General features: G+C 38.7%; 1 long non-coding RNA gene across 1 annotated transcript in view; it reads right to left on the reverse strand.

Annotated features, from left to right (window-relative positions):
- Nucleotides 1–23,630, reverse strand: part of LOC139627467 (uncharacterized) — a 335,432-nt gene extending 311,802 nt beyond the window's left edge. The window contains exon 1 of the long non-coding RNA XR_011692575.1: nucleotides 22,986–23,630. This is a non-coding gene — a long non-coding RNA (uncharacterized lncRNA). The remainder of the gene's footprint in view (nucleotides 1–22,985) is intronic.
- Between the last annotated feature and the right edge of the window lie 599 nt (nucleotides 23,631–24,229).

Below are 24,229 nucleotides of genomic sequence, written 5' to 3' on the forward strand. Positions count from 1 at the left end.
ATGGAGCCTGGTTTCAAATGTAGGCTCTATAGTGGAGTGTCTGATATGTTCTTGTGGGTTTGTGACAGGAAATAAAGATTTACAAATGGAGTGGAATTCGTTTTAAGACATGCCAGTGTTAGGTGGGTTGTTGTTATTCCAATGTCAGAAAATTCCCCCTCCACCCAAGAAACACATATCCTGTTCACATCCATAGCACATGTCAGATCAAGGTCTCTGCATCTAAGGGTACATATATATCACATATATAGATCTTAAGACTGATAGAAAAACATTAATGCCAAACACAAAAACATTTCAATTAGATATGGCGCAAGCATGAAATGAAAGGAAATTATCTAATGTATTCAATCTTATGAAATTTTAAAAAGTACATTTTAAGAAGTTCAAGAGAAGTCAGCTACAAGGACATAAACCCCTGATCAATGTCAAATGACCAGTTTGTTAACAGTCAGTGTTGTCTGCAGGGAAGGAGATTCATCTTTGGTCTGTCTTCAGTGAATGATGCCTGGTATTTGTTCTGCAGCACTTCTCAAACAAGAGGAGACAATAGAAGTCAGAACAGGTCAGAGGATGAATTAACACTACAAAAATCTGTGGTTTATCGGCTGGTCAGCAGCTGCTCAGACCTTTCTTTCATTACTGAAATGCACGAGACCTTTGTCAATGCTTTGAGTGGCAAGGAAAAAGGCAAACTAAAGGGACTTTAGCGCTTTCTTCCTCCCCCTGTTTTCAACTCTCACACCGCCTCTCTGTTTCCCTTTTTCTCTCGCTCCCTCTCTCTCACACTCACACACACACACAGACACAAAGTACAAGGGACTTGAAAGACCTGTTTCAGGTGTTTGAACTCATCATTACCAACTCCAGCCTGGGGATCTGCTCAACCTGACAGCCTTGTTGATAGATTGTAATTGTACGGTCGCAATTGATTGACTGCACCTCACTCAATGTAATATGCATTTGTTGGAGGTTACAGGTAAAGGGAAAAGCAATAATGACTTTCCTTCTTGTCCTTTGGCAAATGACCCTGTACAGACTCTGACGGACACTTTACCATATTGAAGGGGGAAAGGATACTTTTGTGGATATTCTGCTTACCAGGCAAAAGAAGGTTCTGGTTTCCCTTCTAATCAAATTTCAATTATTCCAACGGAGGAGAGGAAACACACTCGTTCTGTGGCGGGCTCTCTGTGTTCTTTAAAACCAGTATTTTCCTCCAGCAGCTCCAGGTAATTAATCATCCATACATGTTTTAAAACATCAGCGACTCTCCTCGCTCCGTTCTCTCAGTCAGTACTTTGTCTCTGTTGTCCCAATGTGTGAGTGATTACCACCAAACTAAATACATTACATATTCCAAAGTGTGGAAAATACACATATGGCATGGTCTTTGAAACAGTGTTGTATTTGAAGCATAAGCGGAAAAGAAAAAAGGAGGCTGAATGGAGTGTGACTTCCAATGTACAGGTGCAGCTAACGAAGCTGCAGAAAAGGAAAGGGGAAATGTACAGTAGCAGGTCAACATTTTTTAACTTTTTTTAACAAGCCAAGAGTGAGTAGAAGAGAGTAAATATTTTCTTGCCAAAGGCGTGTGTATTAGGCATCATGTTGCTGGGTGGGATATCTTATACATCTTGGCTGTGTTTAACCAATGGATTTTCTTGGGATGGTATTTATTGGTGGCAATGGTCTTTATGCTGACTAACTTCAAAACTAATTTTAAAACACCGTTGTTTCAAACAGGAGCCATTCCATTTTTATTTTGCACAAGCTTGGCCCTCTCACAAGCTCTACACATTCTCTTGCCCATCCACTCCTTTGAAGCAAGGCACTTAAATTTGCATGTCCTCCTTGGGGCCAATCAGGATCGAACAGCAATCCCTCCACTTGTGTTAAGTCTATTGTACCCTCAGCCAGGACACTTTCTCAGCACAGCAAATCACACTATTAACTGTAGTCAAAGATGGCCTTCTTTCTACTCTGAAATTGCACTGACCCCAATGCCCGTTGTCTTAGCTTTGCAGGTCCTTTTTTTGCCTGTGAAGTTGCTTCCCTTCTAAATCAACCATTCCCTCTTTCCATTTGCAGCTCTCTGTAGAAAGAAACTCGACAATGTTGACCTGAAGGTGGAAAGTAAAGCACTCTCTCTCTAAATAAACTGAATTTTGATGGATGAAGTTGGACAAACTAGTACAGGGATCTGGCAAGATTCTCTATTCTTCTAACTATTGCACCTGCTGATTGCACCTCCATTTTCTATTACACGTAACTGACAATTAGCTGATTGGTTTACTGCTGCATGAAATTGGACTTCTCTATATAGTCTATATAGTCTTTCCAAGGATACAGTAGACATCTCCATCCTATGCGTGTCCAATGGACTAACATGGATGTGCAATGAACTCCTGAATCCACCTTCTTTTCTGACAGCAGTCAGAGGCCACTCAGTATCATCTTTATGTTACCATGAACAATAGGAATGATTACAATGCACAAATTATAAAAAAGCATTTTAAATAAACAATAAATATCTGTGAAAATTACAGAGCTCTGGAAAAAGCCTCTTTTGACATTAATGCATGGATGCAGGTGATGCCATTATAACTTTTATTTATACAAATTCTATCTGATTAATTACATACAGAATTTGGTGAAAGTTTACTGTCTTATAATCACCTTATGAATATTGTTTTCACTTACAGTTGTATATCACCAAATGTATGGTCAGTGTTTTGAGAGTCATTGGCCTGTTATTACACATACACTTGCAGTTGCACACACACTAGAAGCGATCACATTTTGTGCACATTGCATGAAGATGGTCACACATGGCAGTAAAAGTCATGGGATGAGAACTTGACAACAGTTTACAGTAAACCTCTTGAGGGCTCACCAAAGCTATGTTTCTCTCATAGGATAGAAACAGCTTAAACAGCAGATTGCATGACATGCACACAGTGATGCAGACTCTCAGCGATACTCACATACTTTGCACACAAGTTGCTGTGTCTAGCAATACTACCTTAATTCTTTTGTTTCATCACGCAAGCTTGTGGAGAGTGGATCTAAATCAAGCTTCTAAAAGCTGCGTATGAGTCTGAGATGTTTCCTGGGTTATCTGACATAGACAGAGGACACAATGAGAGACAGATCAGTTTCACCTCCATCTGCTTCTCCTCCTCCTCCTCCCTGTGCTAAGTCTTCCCATCTCTCTGCTCTGCCATTCTGAGATACAGAACCTACACCCTAGTGCACAACCGGATCATACTAGGCCAATCTTCCCTCTGAAAATAGAGGAAGGCCGGAAAAAGACTCACATTTGCTGACGTCACCTTATCAAGAGCGAGGGACACAGGGGAGAGGTAGCGAGTAGATTACCGGTCTCTAAAAATACATTTTAAATATGGCTTCTGTTCTGCAACCTCCCTTCTTCCATCTCTGTATGTTTTTTGTTGACTGTTATTGTCCATGTGCTTCTCCAAACTATGATGCATTCAGAGTACACACTGTTAAATGTGGGTTGACTTGGCGATACAGTCTAGTCGTGCTCAAAATGATTCTTGTTGAATAACATACTTACACAAAAATATTATATAGGTGTGGTCTGGTTGCACATATTGTTTTAAGCCTCGGCCTCTTGCTCAGTTTTACTAGTCTCAGAGGACAGCGGGCATTGAGTGCTAATTGGTTCCAGAGCGAACCATAACACGGACTCCACCAACGACTGCCCGCCTTCATCACCACAGGACCGTAACGAGTGTTTTGCAAACAACACAGTGAGGCTGATAAGAGGCCAGGTGGGTAATTGATGTGGTTACTAAGTGGCTAATTTGCATTCTTTATGCATATCAAAATAAGCAGAGGGAGAGATAAGTGGTAAATTGGACAGGGTTGGGGGGAATTACAGTCATGAATGACAACATGAACTCAACATTTAGTGTTGCGCATTGATAAAGTACTTAAGGAGCTTGATATAGTTGAAGGTAAGGGCTGGGCAATATGGCAAAAATTTGGCACTGCGATAATTTTTTCCCTGTCAATGGAAAGACTTATATCACAATATAATTCAGTCAGTATTTCTATAATGTAGACTGAAAATCACAAGTTCCTTTCATAGGTTACAAACCAAAAATGAATTTAAATAAACAATGACACAAATAGAAATGAAAGTAGTGTTTCCTATACAATGATGTATTTGTGGTGGCCCACCACTATATGAACACTGACCACCACATATTGATTTTCTTTTTCTTTTTTTTCCCCTTTTTTTAGTATTTCAAATGGGTAAAATTGTGTTTCATTAAAAATTGTGTGCAACAAATCTCTCACTCTGTCTCTCCCTAACTGACAATGGACCGGTCCAGCCATGTACTAGGTTTTGACCTAGTATTGTTAGAGTAGATACAGGCTGCCATTAACTTCATATAAATAACAAAATGAAAGATTTGTAGGGGTTCCTTTTTGCTCAGTAGGTAAAATAAGAGGGAAAAAAACACACACAATGAAATGCTGGCACAGCACACATTTAACTCTCAAAAACATGAAGCAAGATTTGGAGCTGTACAAAGATAACAGCTGGAGTGATTTTCTCCCATGTAAGGACAAATGGCAGCTGCACTATTACCATATAATGCCTGGCTGTCTGCTGGTGGGAATGACAAGCTGTTCCACAGTGACAACAGTGAGAGAAGGGATGATGGCTGGTGACATTTGTGGGGTAAGTAGATATGATGGTGGCATCACAGAGAGTTTTTTTCTTTGTACAGCTGTTGTTGAACATTGTATTTGTGCTAATTGGCCAAAAATATAGGGTATCAGGTGCTGTGGGAGTATCCTATAAACCTAATTTACAGATGCTATTACTATTATCTCACACAGCTCAGTGTAAACTGTGAGCAAGAACAACTCTCTTAGGAATCCTGAAGCCTCTTTCCTGTCAGGCGATAGGGGACCAAATTAATGGACTCTGGAAAGCACAGATTCAACAGGCATTTAGACACGTGATTGAACGATCATTCTGTTTAGCTTTTCTTGTTTCACCAAAAGCAGCTCAACGTTTTTGTGGCATTCTAATCTATCCTACTCTCTCCTTCCCGAAGGAAAGGAGGGGTTAAGTTGTGACCATCTGCAGACTGCACCACATCCACAGGTATGCCACTGATACCCAAACCAGTCCACCTCTTTTTATATGTGTGTTCTTCTCAACCTGTTCCCTGGCATGGTTCCGAGCTGCCTTGCTAATGCTTGCTCATCCCTCAGGAACACATCTGCTGCTTTAACGCTCCACCAGAGTTTATGGAGGTCTCAGCACAGGCCAGAGCTGCACCTGCAGACCCATCCAAACGAGGAACAGTACTTGTATTGTAAAAGGAACTCATGACGTAAATATCTCTTCTGTCTTAACCCCTAATTTACATAATGTGGCTGGAAAACAACCATGTGTGTTAAAAGCGTGTTCAAGGTTAGCTACAGCCAGCGGGATGGATTACAGGGCATGGGAATAAGGCACTAAGATGAAAGATAAAGACAGATAGCAGGAGAAATTAGCAGTGAATATTAGAGAAATGTGAGACACAAAAGTAACAGAAAAAAATTTGTAAAAAGTAAAGGAGAGAATGAAAACAGTGTCTTGCTGTCAGTTCCTCTACCAGTATAAAGAATTACTCAGGCCACCTGCGCCAGATGCTGGCTAGGATCATTAGGCATGTGGCTAAAGGAGAGGTGCCTACCCAAAGAGGAGAGTGGTGTACCAAGCCCACCTGCCCAGGGCTAAGAATCTCACTGGGACTCTTAAGCTGAAAGGAGTAGAGCGCTGAGCCTCTCTTAAACAGATGAAGCTAAATAAAACCAAGGCTATTTATCAGTGTAGCAGCCACTCAACTTGTCATTCTTCACCTTGCCTCCTCTCTGTAACCATCCATCCACGGCAGCGCTATCAGCACACACAAAGCAAATCAGATGCATGAATCAGGACGAGTAGCACGGGTGAAGTAAGCCAAAAATGACTTCTCCTGCTGGCCAAGAAGACAAATTAATATATAGAGTTGGGCACCACTTGAGAGTTGCCATTTGACTTTCATTGCACGTTGCATGTTGCTGTTTGTAAAAGGCATTCCCGTTGTGGAGAATATTTCTGTCACTGAAAGAATGACCAAACACTTCAGAATGACCTGGCAACCACACCATTATCCAATCACTACTACTTCATAGGAAAGTCCCTGGGTTTTCCTTAAGGTCAATTGGACCATCAAAAATCACAAATACAATCTAAAAATAATTCATTTTGGCCAGCTGTAACCACTAGCAGTTCTTCTACCCCTCCACGTCCATCTCCATGCCTCCCCCATGCAAAAGTGAGGTGATTTCTATGCTCATTTGTCATCTGAGAAGCAAGTAGCTAAATCCTTGTCAGAGCTGAAAGACTGATTCCTGCTGCTACCGTGTATCACTAGCACTGTTCCCCTGTGGCAGATTTCCCAAGACACATGCACAAAGTGGGAGACAGATTATTTTCACCAGACTTACCCACTCCAGGGGGCAATTTGTCTGTGTTACAGTGGTGTTAGCTACAGGGATAAAGGTACTGTGCTCTGCTACAGTCTGCAGAGTCTCTCTCCTTTTCCAAAGTGGTTTTAAAACACAAGTAATTATGCATGATATGTTAAAGTAAATGAATGATCGTGGTGTGAACTAGTAATTGCCCCCCCCCGTCTTTGCCATTACCACTTTATTGTACTGAAAAGAGGATTTGGGGAAAAGTTAGAAACCAGCATAATGGGACATTTTGAGACAGACAAAATTGTCTCATTATGATACATTAGACAGACTCCTCAGATCTGCAGCCTCAGAGGTTTGGTAATTTTGGACCCACACGTGTATTGTTTAATCAGCATTGTTATCATTACCACTCTTCCTTCTCCTCTCCTCTACACTAAAGTGCTGATGCAGGTGAGTAACACCATGGAACTTCACGACACTCAAGTGTATCTGTCCATTATGCTACTAGACTGAATCCAAACCAATAACCCTTCACCAACCTTTAATGATCAGCCCAACTACAATAATGTCCTTAAAAATAGATGTACCTTGTAATACTAGCTCCACTGTAGGTGTTTGTTTTTTGAGGCATCATATAATGACCTCTAATACTGAAAATTGATTCGTCTCCTTGTTTTTGTACAACCGTAATCAGTGGTAGGCAAACCATTTAGTGCGATATCCATGTCTAATGGGGCTATAATGTGGGGTTGAATGGCTCTATCTGCTGGGGAGAGTCAGCCCTCTCAGCAGCCCCTCAGGCCATCGCCTCAGGTCCATTTCAGAGGAAATTCTCAAGTGTTTCATCATTTCCACTTATGAATGGCTTGTTTTGATCACTGAGCTATAGCATTATGTCTTTTAGGAGTTAGTTTGCTGTTTGACAAATCAGATCATCGGCTTTGTTCATCCCTGTTTTTAAACGGAAAATAGACAGTTACCTTGTAGTTTATACAATCTTGTCACTATTACAGTAGAAAATAACTTAGTAGAGATTATGTATTCAGTCAAGATCAAGACAAAGAAAAACTCCCTTCTATAAAGCAATGTTGCATCCACAGTGTACCTCAAAACCAAACAGACCAGATTAACATGGGAAATGGGTCCTTTATTTCATTTTATTTTATTCCTCTATTCCTGTGCGCTGGTCTCTGAGGAGTGCTGGCATCGATTGCTGATTTAATAAAAGCGTCTGTTCCTCTCCCCCATTCCTCACTCCTCCTCCAGGTCACTCTGCTTAAAATGCCTCCGTTAATCAGATTTCTGTTAAAAGCCGTAAATAGAATCAGAGCTCTGGTGCCAAGACACACACCCCTTTACTTTAGTCTTCATTCTGTCTATCTTTTTTCTATTATTTTCTAAAATTATATAATTTTCAGAAATCTGTTTGTAATCTCAATTTCAGCACTTGATTGCTAAGACTTTCACCCAGTTTTACAGTATTTCTGAGATGGTATCCCATCCTCTTCATATAATCCTAGTTCTCAGGTACCTACTTAACTGGAGATGAGATGGTCTTAATAGCTGCTGATTCTATTTTACAAATGTGATCAAAGAAGTATATATGCACACATATTTGTTATAAAGGTAGTATATACTTAGACTGGTACAAATAATCAAGGGACATCCTTTTAAAAAAACAGTGGTGCATGTGAATTGCAAAATGACAGTAAGTTTTGTACTCTGTAACCTACATGGGGGTGACTAGCATTCAGGATATGTCACCTCAAGTAAAATAATATTATCCAATGTACATGAAGGATTCATCCTGAAAAAAAACATTTGTGAACACTAGGATTAACAGCTATTCATTGCAGGTACAGGGTACTCCTAAGGGGAGGATTTTAAACTCATTATGTGGTGCACATTCATTTTTCATGCCCAGTTCTATTTCTTCACTGTAGTTTACATATGGAGGTTATCACCAAAGAAAATCCTCCCAGTTTAGCAGAGGTCTGTCTTTACTCAAAAATAAAAAAAAGAATGGCCTGTGAACGGCTCCTTATGGAAGAAGTGAATGTCTCAACATTGTCTTTAGTGCAAAATTTCTGTTGGGCCTATCCAAAGTTGAGGCATTACCGTGAAATGAAACCACAAACTGAGAATGTAAAAAAAACAACCTGTTATATTGTCCCAAATAATCACTGTGGAATCCTGAACATCACTGTTGATTCTTTAAATATTTACCCATATGAAAGGGGATCAGTGTCCTGGATGGCTAAGGATTCAGGGTGGTGGGTCCTGGGCCTCCCTTCACTAATCTGCCTTGCAGTTATTTAAAGGCTGCTGCTGGCGCTCTCTTTCAGTTGAACATTTTAAACATGGTGCAGTGACCATGAAAAATGGCCATGCTAACTAGTTGTATAAAACAATACTACTTTATTGCTTGTTATGCTCACAAGCAGGGAAAGCAGCTCGATTTACATGATTGCTGAGGGTCAGTGAGTGATTGTCAGAATTTATGTCCATTTTAAGTTGCCCATTTCTCAAATATCTGGTAATTACCAGACCAGCTAAAGCTCTTTATAGCGAAGCAAAAACATCACAGACAATCCCAAATAAATCAGTTCAAAAATATGAACACAAAGTTTAATCAAAGTGTAGAAATACCATCAGTCCTTTAAACTCTCTGTCTGAAATTCTGTAGTACTTAATTTGATCTCTAACTTTACTACTTTTACAGCTAAACTAAATGCTGGTGCCCGCCTAGTGTTCAGCTTCCCAAGGTTTTCCCACTACTCTTCCCACTTCTCTACTGCAGCATACATCCATTTCAAGACTCATGTGCTGGCCTACAGGGCAGTAAATACACATGGAAAGGAAAGGAACTGCTCCCTCCTTCTTCCAAGCCATGAGCAAACCCTATACTCCAATCCAACCATGCATTCCTCTGCCTCTGGAGGACGGTCACTGATCTCAGTCAAGGCTGTTTGACAAATCTGACAATCTGACAAATTGTTGGTCTGTTTTGGCTCCACAGTGGTAAAATTAACTCCCCACTGAAGTCAGGACAACAAATTAAAAAAAAAAAAACTAGAACTGCAAGCAGTTATGAACGGGGTCCAAGCCCCCCCCCCCCCCCCCCCCACGCAGGTCGTCCCCCGCGCCCCACGTTGTCCGACAAAGTGGCACCCACAGCACGACGCCCATGAGGCAAGTGTTGGGGAGCACGCCAGCGTCAGAGCTGCAGTTGTCTCTGTAACAGGAAGTGTACTGTAACAGGTAAAGGCTAATGTTGTTATGAATTGGATTTTTTTTAATAAGCTCAGCCCACTTGGAAAAACCATCACCAAACTTTATGCCTGCACTCAGGAATGACCTAACATCATGCATATTAATTTCTATATAAATCCAAGCAACTGTTTTGACATATTCATGATCAGGCTTAAACTGTAGGAGGACTTCGAAAAAGTATCTTTTGCATATGTAGCAACTTGGGGAAAATAAATAAGTGGAGGAAGTGGGCGTGGCCAATGTCATATGATTTAGCCCCATTTAGAGAATGCAATGATATAACTTTTTTAAACATACCACCAAAAATGTGGGAGTTATAAGGCAAAATGTGTTTATCTTGATTATGGTGCCCCTGGTGGCACACATATGTAATCTGTAATCTAATATTTGTTATGTAAGGTCTCTGTGCCAGTCTACAGGTACCCTATGAATTTCATGGCCCTCAGATTAATATTTCAGGTGAATTAAATAGTTTGTATTTTGTCCTGTAATAAGCCCCGCCAACTTTGACCAATCATAACCCCCTTTGGTGCAAGGCCTACCTGAATTTACCCAACAAATTTCATAGAAATCAGTGCAGCCATTTTCGAGATATAAACTTTCCACATTTGTAGCGCCCCCTACTTGCCAAGGGTCACCAAATGAAGTCCATATTCTCATAGTCCCATGCCAATCACATATCTAAAATTTGGTGCTAATAGGACTTTCTTTGGGTAAGATATGTAACAATTTTTATTTTGATAGCTAGCAATAAAATTTTGCTCATCAATTACATGTGCAATACCTGAAATAGCAAAATTTAACTTTAGATCAGGTAAGTCTGAAGATTGTACGTGCCAAGTTTCAAGCAGATCAGTGAAAAACTGTAGGAGTTTAAAAAAAAGTAGGTTTTGAATATTTTGCGATTTTGTGAAAAAAAATATTCAGAAATGGGCGTGGCCTAGCTCATGAGATTCAGCTGAATTCAGGAAACACAAGGATCTAAGGTTTCTGAATGTGTGACATACAGTTTGGGAGTTACGGGCGCCTCCTACTGGCATGGGTGTGTCATGTTTTGCATCTGGGTTACGTGCGAGCCCCTGTACCTACCCTGCAAAAAGCATCACCCTACCTTGAATGGTTTAGGCTGTGCAACCACTTTTAGTGGCGGAAAAATATAAATAATAATAATAATAATAATAATAGAGAAGAAAGAGAATAAAAATCTGAACAATTAGAATAGGGTTGCCAGCACCATTGGTACTGGGAGACGCCTTGCCTTGCATACGCGTCCCCCAGCCCGTCGCGGGCTTGGACTCCTAAAAAAAAAAAAACACACACAAAAACATCATGCTCTTTTATTCCTCTTTAGTTTTCCAACAATTATCAACAATTAACAATTAGCTATACATAACACTATGTATAGCTCAACGCTCACTTGAGAATTGGAGGCAAGTGAGCTGAACTTGCCCTACTGCTCAAATAAGAAGGTCCATATGGGATTCGATATAATATTTTTGCAAATTCCTACCCTCGCCTTACAGAGACCATAAGTAGTGTGCCTTTACTCAATCAGCTCTCTGTGGAATGTGCCCATGCATGTCAATGTAAAGTATGACATTTGAGTGAGTCCTGCATATTGTCATCACATGCTATCTTTTTTAATTAACACCAATTTATGTGTGGGAATAGTGTATGCATGGTTTTGTGCACACAAATCATTTACAAATATGGGCCTAGGTACCTGAAAGTGTTGTATGGTCAATTAAAAGTATGTGTACATTATGGTTTTGATATGAGTTTATTACAATGTTTGCCAAAAAAAGGAAAAAAAAGAACTACTTACTGTCTAATGCTTGTATGCCAACCAGCCAAGTTGCAGGAAATATGGTCACAACCTCCTCTTCCTGAGTTACAGCACTGGATAATAGCCAGCAGTGTTTGTGCAGAACATTATGACACCACAGCAAAGTTGACCTTTGACCATTTGGATATAAAATGTCATCACTTCATTTTGTCTTTAGAGCTATTTGAGTTTAACTGTGTCGTAATTAGTGTATGGATTCTTGAGTAATGGCCATAAATATGTTTTGTGAGATCACAGTGACCTTGACCTTTGACCACCAAGATCTAATCAGTTCATCCTTGAATCAATGTGAATGTTTCTGCCAAATTTGAAGAAGCTCCCTCAAGCTGTTACTGAGATATTGTGTCCACAAGAATGGGCCGGCAGGACGGACAGACGGGCGGATGAACTGACAATCTGTAAACATAATGCCTGAGGCCCTGGTTGTCGTAGCGCAGAGACATAAAAAACACTCCCTGGCCTTACAAATCCTGATTAGTTATTGTGTATGCTAGAGAATCCTGTACGATAAGACTTTACTTTTCTTTCCAGCAGATAAGCAGCACTTGGACTGCCACAAGGGCTAATCATCACACTGTTCCTGATGAATAGACAGCCAAAATGATTATGCACTCTACAAAAACTCTTAATTAGCAAAGTCTCTTCCTCAATCAAGTATCTAAATTACATTTGTACAGTTCAGTGATTACTGACCAAAAGAAGTATTCTTGAGCTGTGAAGAATATGCCGGCCCATAAATGGTACCATCGAATGGGTGACCACTCACTGAATGAATCATGTCCTAATAATTAAATTGTATGGCGTACCGAGAGTGTTAACTTTAGTGGATGCACATTGAGCGGTTCTGACTTTTCAATAGGCTTTTAAAGAAATTAAGTGATGGGCTTGGACAATAATTTCTCTTTTCTGGGTCATTGATTGTTCTCTTTTTTGGCTCCTCCAGACCCATTTTGCTCCTCTACTTAAGAATTGCATGCAGGGACTCTTGCCTTTCCACTATAACCTCAAATAAGTCAAGGCAATAAGATATGCATGAGGCTGAGCTGTCACAGTAGTTACTTTTGTAATGTGTTATATTTACGTTGGACTTTTATCTCTTTTGATTTTTGGTTTGTACTTGAAACATGTTACTCAGTAAACCATTGTAACTGGTCAAGAAAAAGAACAGATAACTGCAGTAGATTAAAATAGGCCTGTCTGTGAGAACATTTCAACATTTTCCACTATTTGCATGCAGAAGAGAGAGCCACTTCAACACAAACAAGGAGACCGACACTGTCTGGACCTCAAGAGTATGTTGTTTGTTGTATGTTTCTTCATCATGTTCATTTGCTCAACAAATATCATAAATATCAAGTGTTTAAATCTACACAGTGTACATCAATGTTACAGACACAATTCTATCACATATACTTATCAGTTATGAGCATTTTATGTCTGAATCTATCAGGACAAAAATGTTTAACATCAAAATCTGAATATATGGCTATACCTATCCATCAAATGCAGATTTTCACTCTTAATTTGAATGATATCTCTGTCAAGGTTATCACTTGTATCCTTTCAGTGTCTGCGTTTAACCTATAAAGTGATGGGTTGTTCCAGAAAGCTTGAAACACCTGATATGCAAACCTTAATTACCTCCTAATAGAAGCAGAAAACAGAAAAAGTTGTTGTTGTACCTTAAATTTAAATATTTAAGCCAGTCACAAAAAAGTCCTGATAAATTTGACGCAATAAGAACATTTGTTTAACACATTGCGACTGTCAAAATAGGACAATTAGTCACATTACAGACAGCTTTTTCTTTCAATTACATGTTCATTTTTCTTTTTTTGACCTCAGAGAACTAACAATTTGCTGGAATCTGTCAGTATCCAACTATTAATCAAGTGATTGCCTGCAGGTCTGTTGTGATTTGAGGGCCATAATAGCATCTTCTCTCTGGTCAAGCAGCTGCATTCCATTTGTTTCACTTTTACTAAGCAACCTGTCAGCATGTCATAATATTAGGTCAATAATCAAAGTCAATTAGCATCAACCTTCCCTCCCTTTTGTACCTAGTCCCCCATCCTCCACCCTGCCAATACTTTGAAACGTGAGAACCACCACTACTGCCTTTCTATGACATTTTTTAGCTATCTAAAATGGGTATTACTGATATCAGGCTTCTTCCTGATCAATAAATAGCATTGTAGGCTACTGCCATCTATCACCCCCAAACAGCCTACCTGCCTCTGCTGATGAGTGATATATCATGCAGTCTGTAATCTAAAAATTACTCATAAAGACTGAGAAGAGCCAAATCAAAACCTTCCTTTTCTGAATCCTGTACACACCAAAAAAAGGCTTCTTGGAGTCAAGCAGCCATATGATAGACGAGCATTTCCAAGCACGAGGCCGGGGTATTGTGCATGCTATGAAGCTTATTTTATAGGGTCCATGATAGATGTTGTTTAGAGCGATTTAAGCGGCCCTTATGCTGGTGTCAGCATCTGACCCCTCCGCAGTGATAAAGCTATCAGAAAGAGAGAGTAGCACCAGAAGTGAAATATGGAGGGAGGGACACGTGTGCCAGATACACTCCTGCATACTGGGCACCTGCCAAGCTCTGGGAGGGGAAAGCCTTCCCTCTTATCTGCATAAAACTTAAGGAGCGGGGGGCTGGGGGTAGATGGACCAAGCATATAAAGATTGGTTTCAGGGAAATTGCCTGTGAAGTTCATCAACTGTCCAACTTCTGAAACTTGAATTTAAATCAAGAACAATGCAAACTGACTCTTCATTATATAACATATTCAAATCAGAATAATCAAAATAAAATGAAAGCGATTAAAAAAAAAACTATCACATCAAGTCACAATAAATAAAAAAGGGGGACCTGATAAAAGTTGGACAAGGGCTTCAAATAAAAGTCATGTGATTTAAAAGATGAAACTAACTTGGCCAGTCTGAGATACTTTGGCCAAGGTTAGAGGCCAAAGATTGAAAGGCCCCTTTCATAATACCTGGTAGAGATTGGTATGAAACAATCAAACATAAAAAATATCACTAAATAATTATTTTAATAATTATTTGATATAATTTGACATAATGAATTAATTTATTTTTTATAATTATGTATATATATGTTTTAATAATAATTATCAAATAAGTATCGAGTTGATGAAACAACCAGAGAGCCCTACCTGAGGCTCTCAGCTGCCTTGCCCTCACAGCATGCAGCGTGAAAAATGTAAATGATTAATACAGTTTAAAAGGGTCAGTTCACTTCATAAAAGCATACATTTTCTCAATTACCCCTAATGGTGCAAAACCATACAGGTGGTTTTTGTTTAATTTGCAGAGATGCAAGAAACACCCCACAGTGACGCTGTGGGCTACAAATTCAGTCCCATTTTTTTAGCCTATATATTTGTTTTACATTGGCAAATTATCAGCAATAAAAGTATGTCATTATTTGCAATTTGCAGAGCACCCTGGGATGTATGACAACAATGAGTTACTTTGATACTCTAACTTGGTGATGAATCTCCAGGAAGTTGTGACGTTATAAAGAGAAAACATTTTTTCCTGTGATTTCTAAACTTATTTCTAAGAAACTTTATCTGTGATGGACGTAGGAGATAATATACTAAGAAAGTGAGAGTCATATTAAGTACATATATGTGTATGTATATATGTGTACAATGGCTGTGTGATGACTCAAAAAAGTGGAAAAAAATGAACTTTCATTGTCTCTATTAGTTGTGTGTCCCATCCACTGCTGCTGCAAATGCTGACTGTGTTGATAAGTGGGCCAAATCCAAAAAGAAACAATAACTAACATCCTTTTTTTTAAGAATACTGGTATGCACCTTTCATCTCACGCAGTATCTTTGCCTTGTGTCTCCAGTTCCACCCCTCCTCCCATCCCCCTTCAACCCTTTCAGTTTGTAAGCCTTTGCTACGGTAATGGGTTTGCCATCCAACAGTATCCCACCAATGCTACCCACCATATCCAATTAAGACTTATTTATGAAAATAAAATCGTTGTTGTCTAGTGGATGGTGTCTTCCTCTCGCCTTGATTTTGGTTTTGATTTTACAGATTTGGAAAGAGCAAGCCATCCATGTAGGTGATATGTTTTAGTTTTATTTAATTTATTTCAAGGCTGCATTGGCCACAGGTGATCAGATCATTAAGTCATTTTGTGTGCTAAACAGCATGTCTGAAATATCATGATATTTAGCCATGATATTGCCATCAGTAGCTTATTGCCTACTACAGCTAATTACTTTTAAATCAGACTCAACTTTACACAAATTCATCCACCTTCTCAAACTTGCAGACCTTTTCTGTTGCTGTAAACTTCAACGTTTACTACTCTGAAGCCACAGGCCATGTTGTCACATTGTCACATTGTATTAAAAGCTCTGTCAGCCAAAATGAGTGAAAATGTGTTCATTCCAGCGCATGAACTTAACTCTTGATTTATTCACCACTCTTATTAATCTCACAACTAAAGCATAATTAAGTAATAATTTGCAATACAGAAAAATCATCTGAATGAAAAGAAAAAAAATCCAATCCAACAGAAACAATCAAAACTGCATTCCAACAGTCAATGGATTCAGAGTTGTACTGCAGATAAGGAAAAGTGTTGGCACAAAAAATATTCTTCATCATAAACGTTACTCTTTTAGGAAGATATTACACACCCAATGGGACATTAACCCCATTAACCCCCCTCTATACACCAAGCCCTATAATACAGACGCGACCCCAAAAGAGTAGTTGGTGTTGTCAGGTAAAATTGAGACCTATTGGTTGTAATCAGGAAATGCGACAGACCTGTCCCCCTCGAAGAGCAGGTCACCTCTACTCCCATCTAGGCCCATGTTTTATTTCCCATTTCTGTCCACTCACATTGGCCCTGTCATTTTTCACCCCGCTGACTGATTACTGGTTACACTGTTGAGCCAATCTCCTCTTACAGCTCCTTGTCTTCTCTGACTTTACAACATTATTACATGTCTTTATCACTGCCATCAATACTCCTAGTCCCATAGTAAGCCATTTCAGCACCCAGTCTAGAACAGGCACAAACATCATAAGCTCAGCCCACAAATCTTTAGCACACACTACATTACAGTAGTGTTGGCTGAACAGAGACCTGAAGCAATAGACGTTTAACTAAGTTAAGGTACTGTAAATTCAGCAACCTCTCTAAACCTATCTGTTCACTTTTTTTTTTCTTGAGGTTACACAAACTAAACTGTGCTAACAGAGGTTGGATAGTTTGACTACCCAAGCATGTGCAAAATCTGTCATAAAATTCTATAATCCTGTAACTCAAAATTAATAATAAATAATATATTTTATTATACTCTTTACAAAAAGAAAGGTGAACTCACACAGTGGGATAATCCACAAGAAGGAGGAAAAAATATAAAGTGGCATGTGAGAGACATCTCTATATACTGATACACAACTGTACCATGTGTAACAACATGTTACTTCTAATAATTGTTACTTCTAATAATCCTCAGCATTCACTGAATATGATTATTACTTTGGGAGCTGTCTCCTTTTTCGCTTCGCTACACACTTCACCTTAAATGTTTTCTCTAAATCAAGGTAATTGAACTAAACCTCCACTGAGAGGTGACACTGATTTCAGAGTGAACAAAGTAGATGAAACACATTCAAGTGACAGAAAGGGGAGAGAAGCTGAAATATAGGGAAAGAGGTATTTGAGCCAATCACATCTTAAATTCAATCAAACAAGTCTAACACCTTACCATAAAGAGTGAAAGACAGAAAACATTCACTCCAATAACAAAGACACTTTCAAGTGGACACTACACTCTCAGTCTCAATACTGTTTACACTGTCAACAGCATTCATCAGTATTACAGACAACTGTTGCCTGTGTTCAACTCCAAGATCAGATTTTCCCTAGACCAGGCGGTAGTCACAAAGGTGTATTGTTGCAACTTAGATCACTTCATTTTGTTTGCACAATGGCAAAAATGAAAGGACATTTAAAAAAAATAAATTAAATTAATTTTAATTAAAGTTTTCCAAAGAGCCCTGTGAGATTTGTCATGCACATGTACCATGTACTGGTATCACTGTAACAGTAAACCTGTCTTTCAGTTAAGGTAATGTTTTCCATACAAACACTGATAAGATATTCTATTCAAATATAAAATGCAAGAATTAAAATACAGATACAATTTCTTTGTGAAAGAAAAATCAAATGACCCAAATTAGTGTTGCAACATTTCTTGTTAAAATGTTCGATTTTAATACTACTTACAGTTTTATAACAGTGTCTATGAGCTCATATTTTAATTATTCAAATTACTACAACTGAATACTGATGCAGCTCTCCATACCACAAAGCAATCTGAACAAGTTAGTACTGCATGTAAGGGCTGTCCACTACAAACCTACGAAAGGGTTATTTTAGGGCTCCATAAAAATAGGGTTTTTTTGGAGTTTCTTGGAATGTAATTTCACTTCATGTCAGTAACAGCAGTAGCACGTTTTAGACTGTGCATTAAGTCCTCCACCTTCTGTCTGTAATAGGAAGGACTCTCGGCAATTACCACACATCAGCAAACAGTCTGGTAAATATGTGTATTTATAAATATTAAAAACAGAAAATGAGCAACAGTTATCGATGTTTTACAGTCATTTTTCTCAAATTTAACTGAAAATCCATGTGTGTATATCCTGCGCGTGTACATATGTGTGCATCAGTGTTGGTTATTTGAGTGCGGTCATGCATGCCTGTACCTGGGTGGGGGCAGGGATGTGTCTGGGTGTGTGTGTGTTTGGGTGTACAGGATTTTGAACACATACAGTAACTTCACTGAAATGGGGAATTTTAACATGAGAGAAGCTTAAACACGGTGCCTCAATGTCAGAGGAGCACTGCACTGGTGGCAGTTACTATTGACATCACGCTAATTGTAGCTGAATAATTAATCCTTACTGTACAGAGTACAGGGACCTGAAAAGGTGAACTGGATGTGGCAGAGTTGAACTCATGCACAGTTGAATGGTGACTAATCGGAATTAGGATAATTTTGTTTAATGGACAATTATCTCTTCCAGTTTAGGTCACGTTTAGGGAGGCACAGTAGCCAGATCCAAGACTCAAGAGCACAGCATACCAATTAATAACAATTACGGTATGAATTCAAATATCTATACACAATGGTCTTGAAGCTAAATAATTAGTAAACATGCAAAACTGAGTTAATCTCATAACAACAAAACAATATACTGTGTAGCTGTTCAAGAGAATGAGCTAAGTGAAACTCTTAGCAAAGAAATGTACAGAACCTGCCTGCCCTCTATTGGACACTAAGCTTAAAGCCGTCTTTCCTCTTACAAGGATGCAGAGCAATGTGTTATCACACATTTTAAATATATTGAAGGTGGTGGTTTTTACAGGAAAAAAAGACAGCAACTCTGTGGGTCTAAAACAGCAAAGTAAGGTTTGTGAAACTGCTCTGTATTGCTCCAAAAATTGTGATGATGACACACAATGTCAGGGCGCTTTGAGTTAAAGCAAGTGCTGCCCAACAATGAAAACTTGTCTGTATCAGTAAGTAAACTTGAGCTATAATTGCTTCACACTTCAGTGAGGCTCCTCTGAACCCCTCTGAAGGCCCAAAAAGTTACATTTCTCAAAGACAACAAAGGTATCACTGGCATTTTTTATCTTACACCAATAAATATTAGCTTTGATCACATACTTTTGAAATATTGTTGAAGAATGGACCTCACCATTAAAAAAAAAAAAAAAACTAAAAGGGAATACAACATAATCATATATATTGTATATTCTCATGGACCTGTTCGAGAAACTGGAAAATTTATAGTGCAAGAGTGTCTGAAGTTAAGTGTCTTAACCATCAAACTTCAACACCAAACACAAACGAAACTATTTGTGTTTTCTGGAGGCTGACTCACATCCAATTTTAGTATACAAAGCAGACAGTCAACAAATTCAATATTTCACCTTGTAATTTTGTGACTGACAAAACAAATGTAAATGCACTGTAACTTTTCTGTAACTTTTCTGGATATAGTTTGAATTTTTTATGTGTAGCTGTAACAGTACAATTCATTTTAAAGGAAATGACTGGTTAAATATGACCAACTTCAACTCATTTATTTTCTCTTAGTGTATCTAGTGTTTTTTCAGAGGCACCCTGACAAGTGAGATGAAAGGATATAAAGTTTCATGTGGCTTAAGATGACATAATACCTCTTATGATTTACCAGCATAAAGCAGAATAAAATGTACCACTGAAAATGCTGTTAGACGTATGCGGCGGCAGGAGGTGGTGATTCATCTTCCTTATCACATGTGTGATACAACTCTGTTTATCTATTGTTAATGGTCCTTCATTATCTGCTTATACTAATCCAACATGAAACAACCTACTGAGGTTTCATTATTAATGGAAAGTTGACTCAGGCATTTTCTGATGAGTCAAAATTGTATATACAGGACTAACTTTGCACGTCAGTGACATGTACAAATTTGTTTCTTTTTCCATACCAAAGATACACAAGCAAGATTTTAAATTTCGAGGGTAACCGTCTTTCAAATGTATTAAGGAGACTAACAGATTTGGGAGACAATGTTGCCACCTAGTGAGTAACGTGGAAAAGTCCTTTCTAACCCAATAGTTTCTCCTGGTATAAATAGTCTTCACCACCTCACCTTAAGTAAAACAGATTTTTTGATTTTTTTGTGGTGTTATATTTTTTACCTGTGAAACTGCTAACTATATGCAGCAAATGTAGCGATGTTTAAAGACTTAAAATAAAATTATTCCATATGGAACTACTGACAGTTTTGGGAAATGTGACATGATATCCACTATATGTTCTTAATGAAGGTAGAACTTATGAACTTATTACCTGACTGTTATATTAGACTGAATTAGTTTTATTAGTTCAGTTTAAGTAAAGTTCAATAATGTTCAGATTGTGTTGAAATCGTTTTAGAGCAGTGTTGATTCAACTGTATGAATATGAATGGAGTTTGTGGTGCAGTTGAATCAACACCTCTCCAAAACAAAATCAATTAAAACCGAACATGATAACTGTCACAAAGGTAGGATTTTTTTGCAGGACTGTTACATTAGACTGCATTAGTCTTAGCTAGGTGTACCCAATAAACTGCCAACTAAGTATTATCTGTTACTGAATGAAGTATTACTTTTAGATTTAGAACTGATCCTGTGATGACTGCCAGTGATTTCTCTTTGCCAAATGAACTGTAATAAAAGATAAAGTTAAACTATCCATCAGAATTGTCTCATTCACATTGGAAAGGTAGATACTGCTGTAGGACGATGTTCCTTTATCTACTTGATCATTTATGGAAATAGTAACAGCTTATAGATCAGACACAGACAGAATGTCATGAACTGAAGCCCAGTAAAACAAGTGGCATTATAGGGCCTGTGTTTTGAAAAGCATATTTTGGATGTTGAGATCAGTTTCCTTATTGTCATGTAGTCTTCTAATGGCTTCAGACACTTCATTCACACTTCATTCCTCAGTAACGACATAACTTTTACTCTGCGCCACATACCCCAAAATATTAAATGATAAATGGGTTCAACAGTTATTCATACATACAAGATAAAACTGCCACCCCCACAGTATTCCTCAGTGAAAATATTTAAACCGTTACCTTTACTAGACAGGTAAGGTCTCAACATTTAGTCATAGAAACAGGTCTACATAGTCTGAAAAAAGCCATCATTTGTGTAGTAGAGATCTATGTTAATAAGGGCAGCATCAATCATACAGAGAAACTTATCAAGCCTGGCATTTTCTCTGGTTCCCCACTTTATCTAACCTCAACCATAATTGTGACCATAAGTCAAAGTAATCTTAGGGCACTATCTAGAGGACAAACTGTGTTATTACACGTAAACCAAAACTATTGGTATTCAGTATTATTAATTCAGTGATTGTGTTTTTAGGTGAAAAAAAGTGGTTATTTTTTTTCTTAATTCATGGATTCAAATCATGATTTCTAATGTTGTACATAAACATAGTGTAAAAAAGTTTAAAACTAGATTTGGACACACATCAAACAATCATGTAGAACACACCCTGTAATTATTTCATTTGATATTGTGTTTGATGGAGCAACTGACAAGTGACACACAGTGAATCAAAGGCTTTCTGACCCCTGATAGTCTAAGACCCTGGAGACAGCACTTTGTCCAGTTTGGCCCAGTAATAATCCACCCTTGAACATTGTGTGTTATAGGGTGCTATCTCTGTCTGGCGAGGATGTTTGTGTTGTCTGTAGAGAGTGTGTTCCTGAAAACTATTTTTCGGCATCCTCAAGGATGAGTGAGTTTTGCAAGAGAGAATATATACTGCAAAACATATTAAGAAATAAATCCCAGTATTTCTTTTAAGTTACTTATTTCTTGCTGACCTGCAGCTTTGAACAACATCCTCTGCCCAAGCCTGGTTTAAGGGGGTCATTTAAGTTTTAATAGTAATGTGCTAAATACAGTTTCAGATCCCGTTTCAGTTATTCTTCGGACTTTTTCTTCAAAGATATATTCAATGAGTTCTATTTAGAAATCCAAGCTCTTTAGAAATATTTCCCCAGATGTGGGTTCAGCAAAAATGTCCAGCAAGAAAATGGGGGGTTGAAAATAGCAAAAATGTGAAAGTTTAACTACAGTTAACCGCTGAGTCAATAGCACACAAATCAAAATGTCACACAACTAAACAACTCCATTCAAACAACATACTAATCACAGCCATCACTCTAACTTTGTAGCAATTTAAATCTGAGAAAAATCTGCTTCCACAAACTACAGATTAGTGAAGAACATGCACACATGAGAAACACACAAACTGCAGCTTCTATAATGGCCACTTCAGCAAGAACATGGTGATATGTGGGCCAACATAACATTTAACAGTGGTGACCAATATAAAAATCTATATTTTTGCCAAAAAGCACACAGACATCAGATGTCCAATGCAGAAATAAGTATGACAATAAGCAATAACTGTATGTATCAAAACAGACCTTTACCTTGTAGACTTTACATCAAAAGAAACACAGCAACGTCCCCTTTGTACACAAGTGAATCACTCCCAAGACAGATGATGGAGAAAGAAATTAAAATGCGCTTCTCTCCATCCAAATCCATCAGCCTGCCACCTCTATCAAACCTGAATTAGGCTTTACCCACTGTCATCCTCAATTACACACTTCACACATAGCTAACGACAGTGATTCATTTTGGGCAAAACAGCTTTGCATTGCTCATTAAATCAGCAGTAAACGCTATCAAAGCAAGCCACCTACCTTAGGCCAGGTGTTTTTGCCGTCCACCACCATAACGTAATCCAGTCCATCCTTTAACCCTGGCGTCCACGCTTGGAAACATATGCCCACATGGGTGGTCAGGCATACAGTGCAGGGGTCAAGCTAGGTAGCTGGTTGATCATGCTAGTTGTCATTAGCATGAAAAATACGAGGTAGCGTCAACTTTATCTCCACAATCCAGTTTTCACACTTCTTTCAAACTCCACACCCTCTGTTTGGCTGTCTCTACCTCCAAGCTTCGTCCTCAGGATTCGTTTCTTCGTTTACTTTATAATTTTTACTTTGTAATTATTATTGTAATAAATTTACCGGTGCCGACGACCGTTTCCATGTCGACCTGAAACTCATGAGCTGTCTTCCTGCTCATTACTTAGGCGGCAAAAGTAAAAGTATGTCATGATGGTGCTTTTATGACTTCAGCCGTTTAAGCATATTATCGATATTATTGAAGGAAAGCAACATTTGGTACCTTGAACAATAACCAGGCCTTTTGTGGTGTCCATTTCCAGCTCCCTTCATAAGGCTTTAGACAGGGTGGCGCCCCCAAATTGATACTGGTGACACCTGGCCTTTTTCTGGGTATCCAAAATGGCCGCCATGAAAATATTTATAGTCAGTGGCCTGTTGTCAGGTCAAGTAAGGCGAGCAGTGGGTCCAGTTAAAGCTAAAAAAAACAGACATAAATTAGATCAATACTGAATTGGATGTGATATCTCTCCTTATATCTGATCTCAGTAGCAACATAATTGTGATCGGCCCTGGTGCAAATATGTTTTTCTTGTAACCTCCCCCCTCCCCAACATCAGCATGCTTGTGCGCACAACCACTGCAGACAATGGCTCTGTCACCATGGAGATGTTCACCATGTTACTCTCATCCTGCAAACTAGCCTTTGATCAGCACATCAGACAGCAGCAAGTGTCTAACTTTATCAACCTTCCCTGGACTCAAACCACCACAGCAGCTATCAAACACCTGAAATCATCCACAACACTTACAAACCAACGGAAAGTATCTCACACAGTGTGCCAGGTGGATATATCCATATATCCATCAAGAAAAGCACAACAACTCATTATAGGTCAACACAGTTATGAATGAATGGATGACAGCACCTGATCACACAGTCACTGTATTTATATAATTCATCATTCATCATCAGTAAAACAGTGCCACATGTTATCACACACAGATTATGTAGCTGCGCATTCACCACATGGTTT

Source organism: Trachinotus anak, unplaced genomic scaffold, assembly GCF_046630095.1.
Source record: "Trachinotus anak isolate AG129_WGS33_773 ecotype Australia unplaced genomic scaffold, CSIRO_AGI_Tana_v1 ptg000011l, whole genome shotgun sequence".
Lineage (NCBI taxonomy): Eukaryota > Metazoa > Chordata > Actinopteri > Carangiformes > Carangidae > Trachinotus > Trachinotus anak.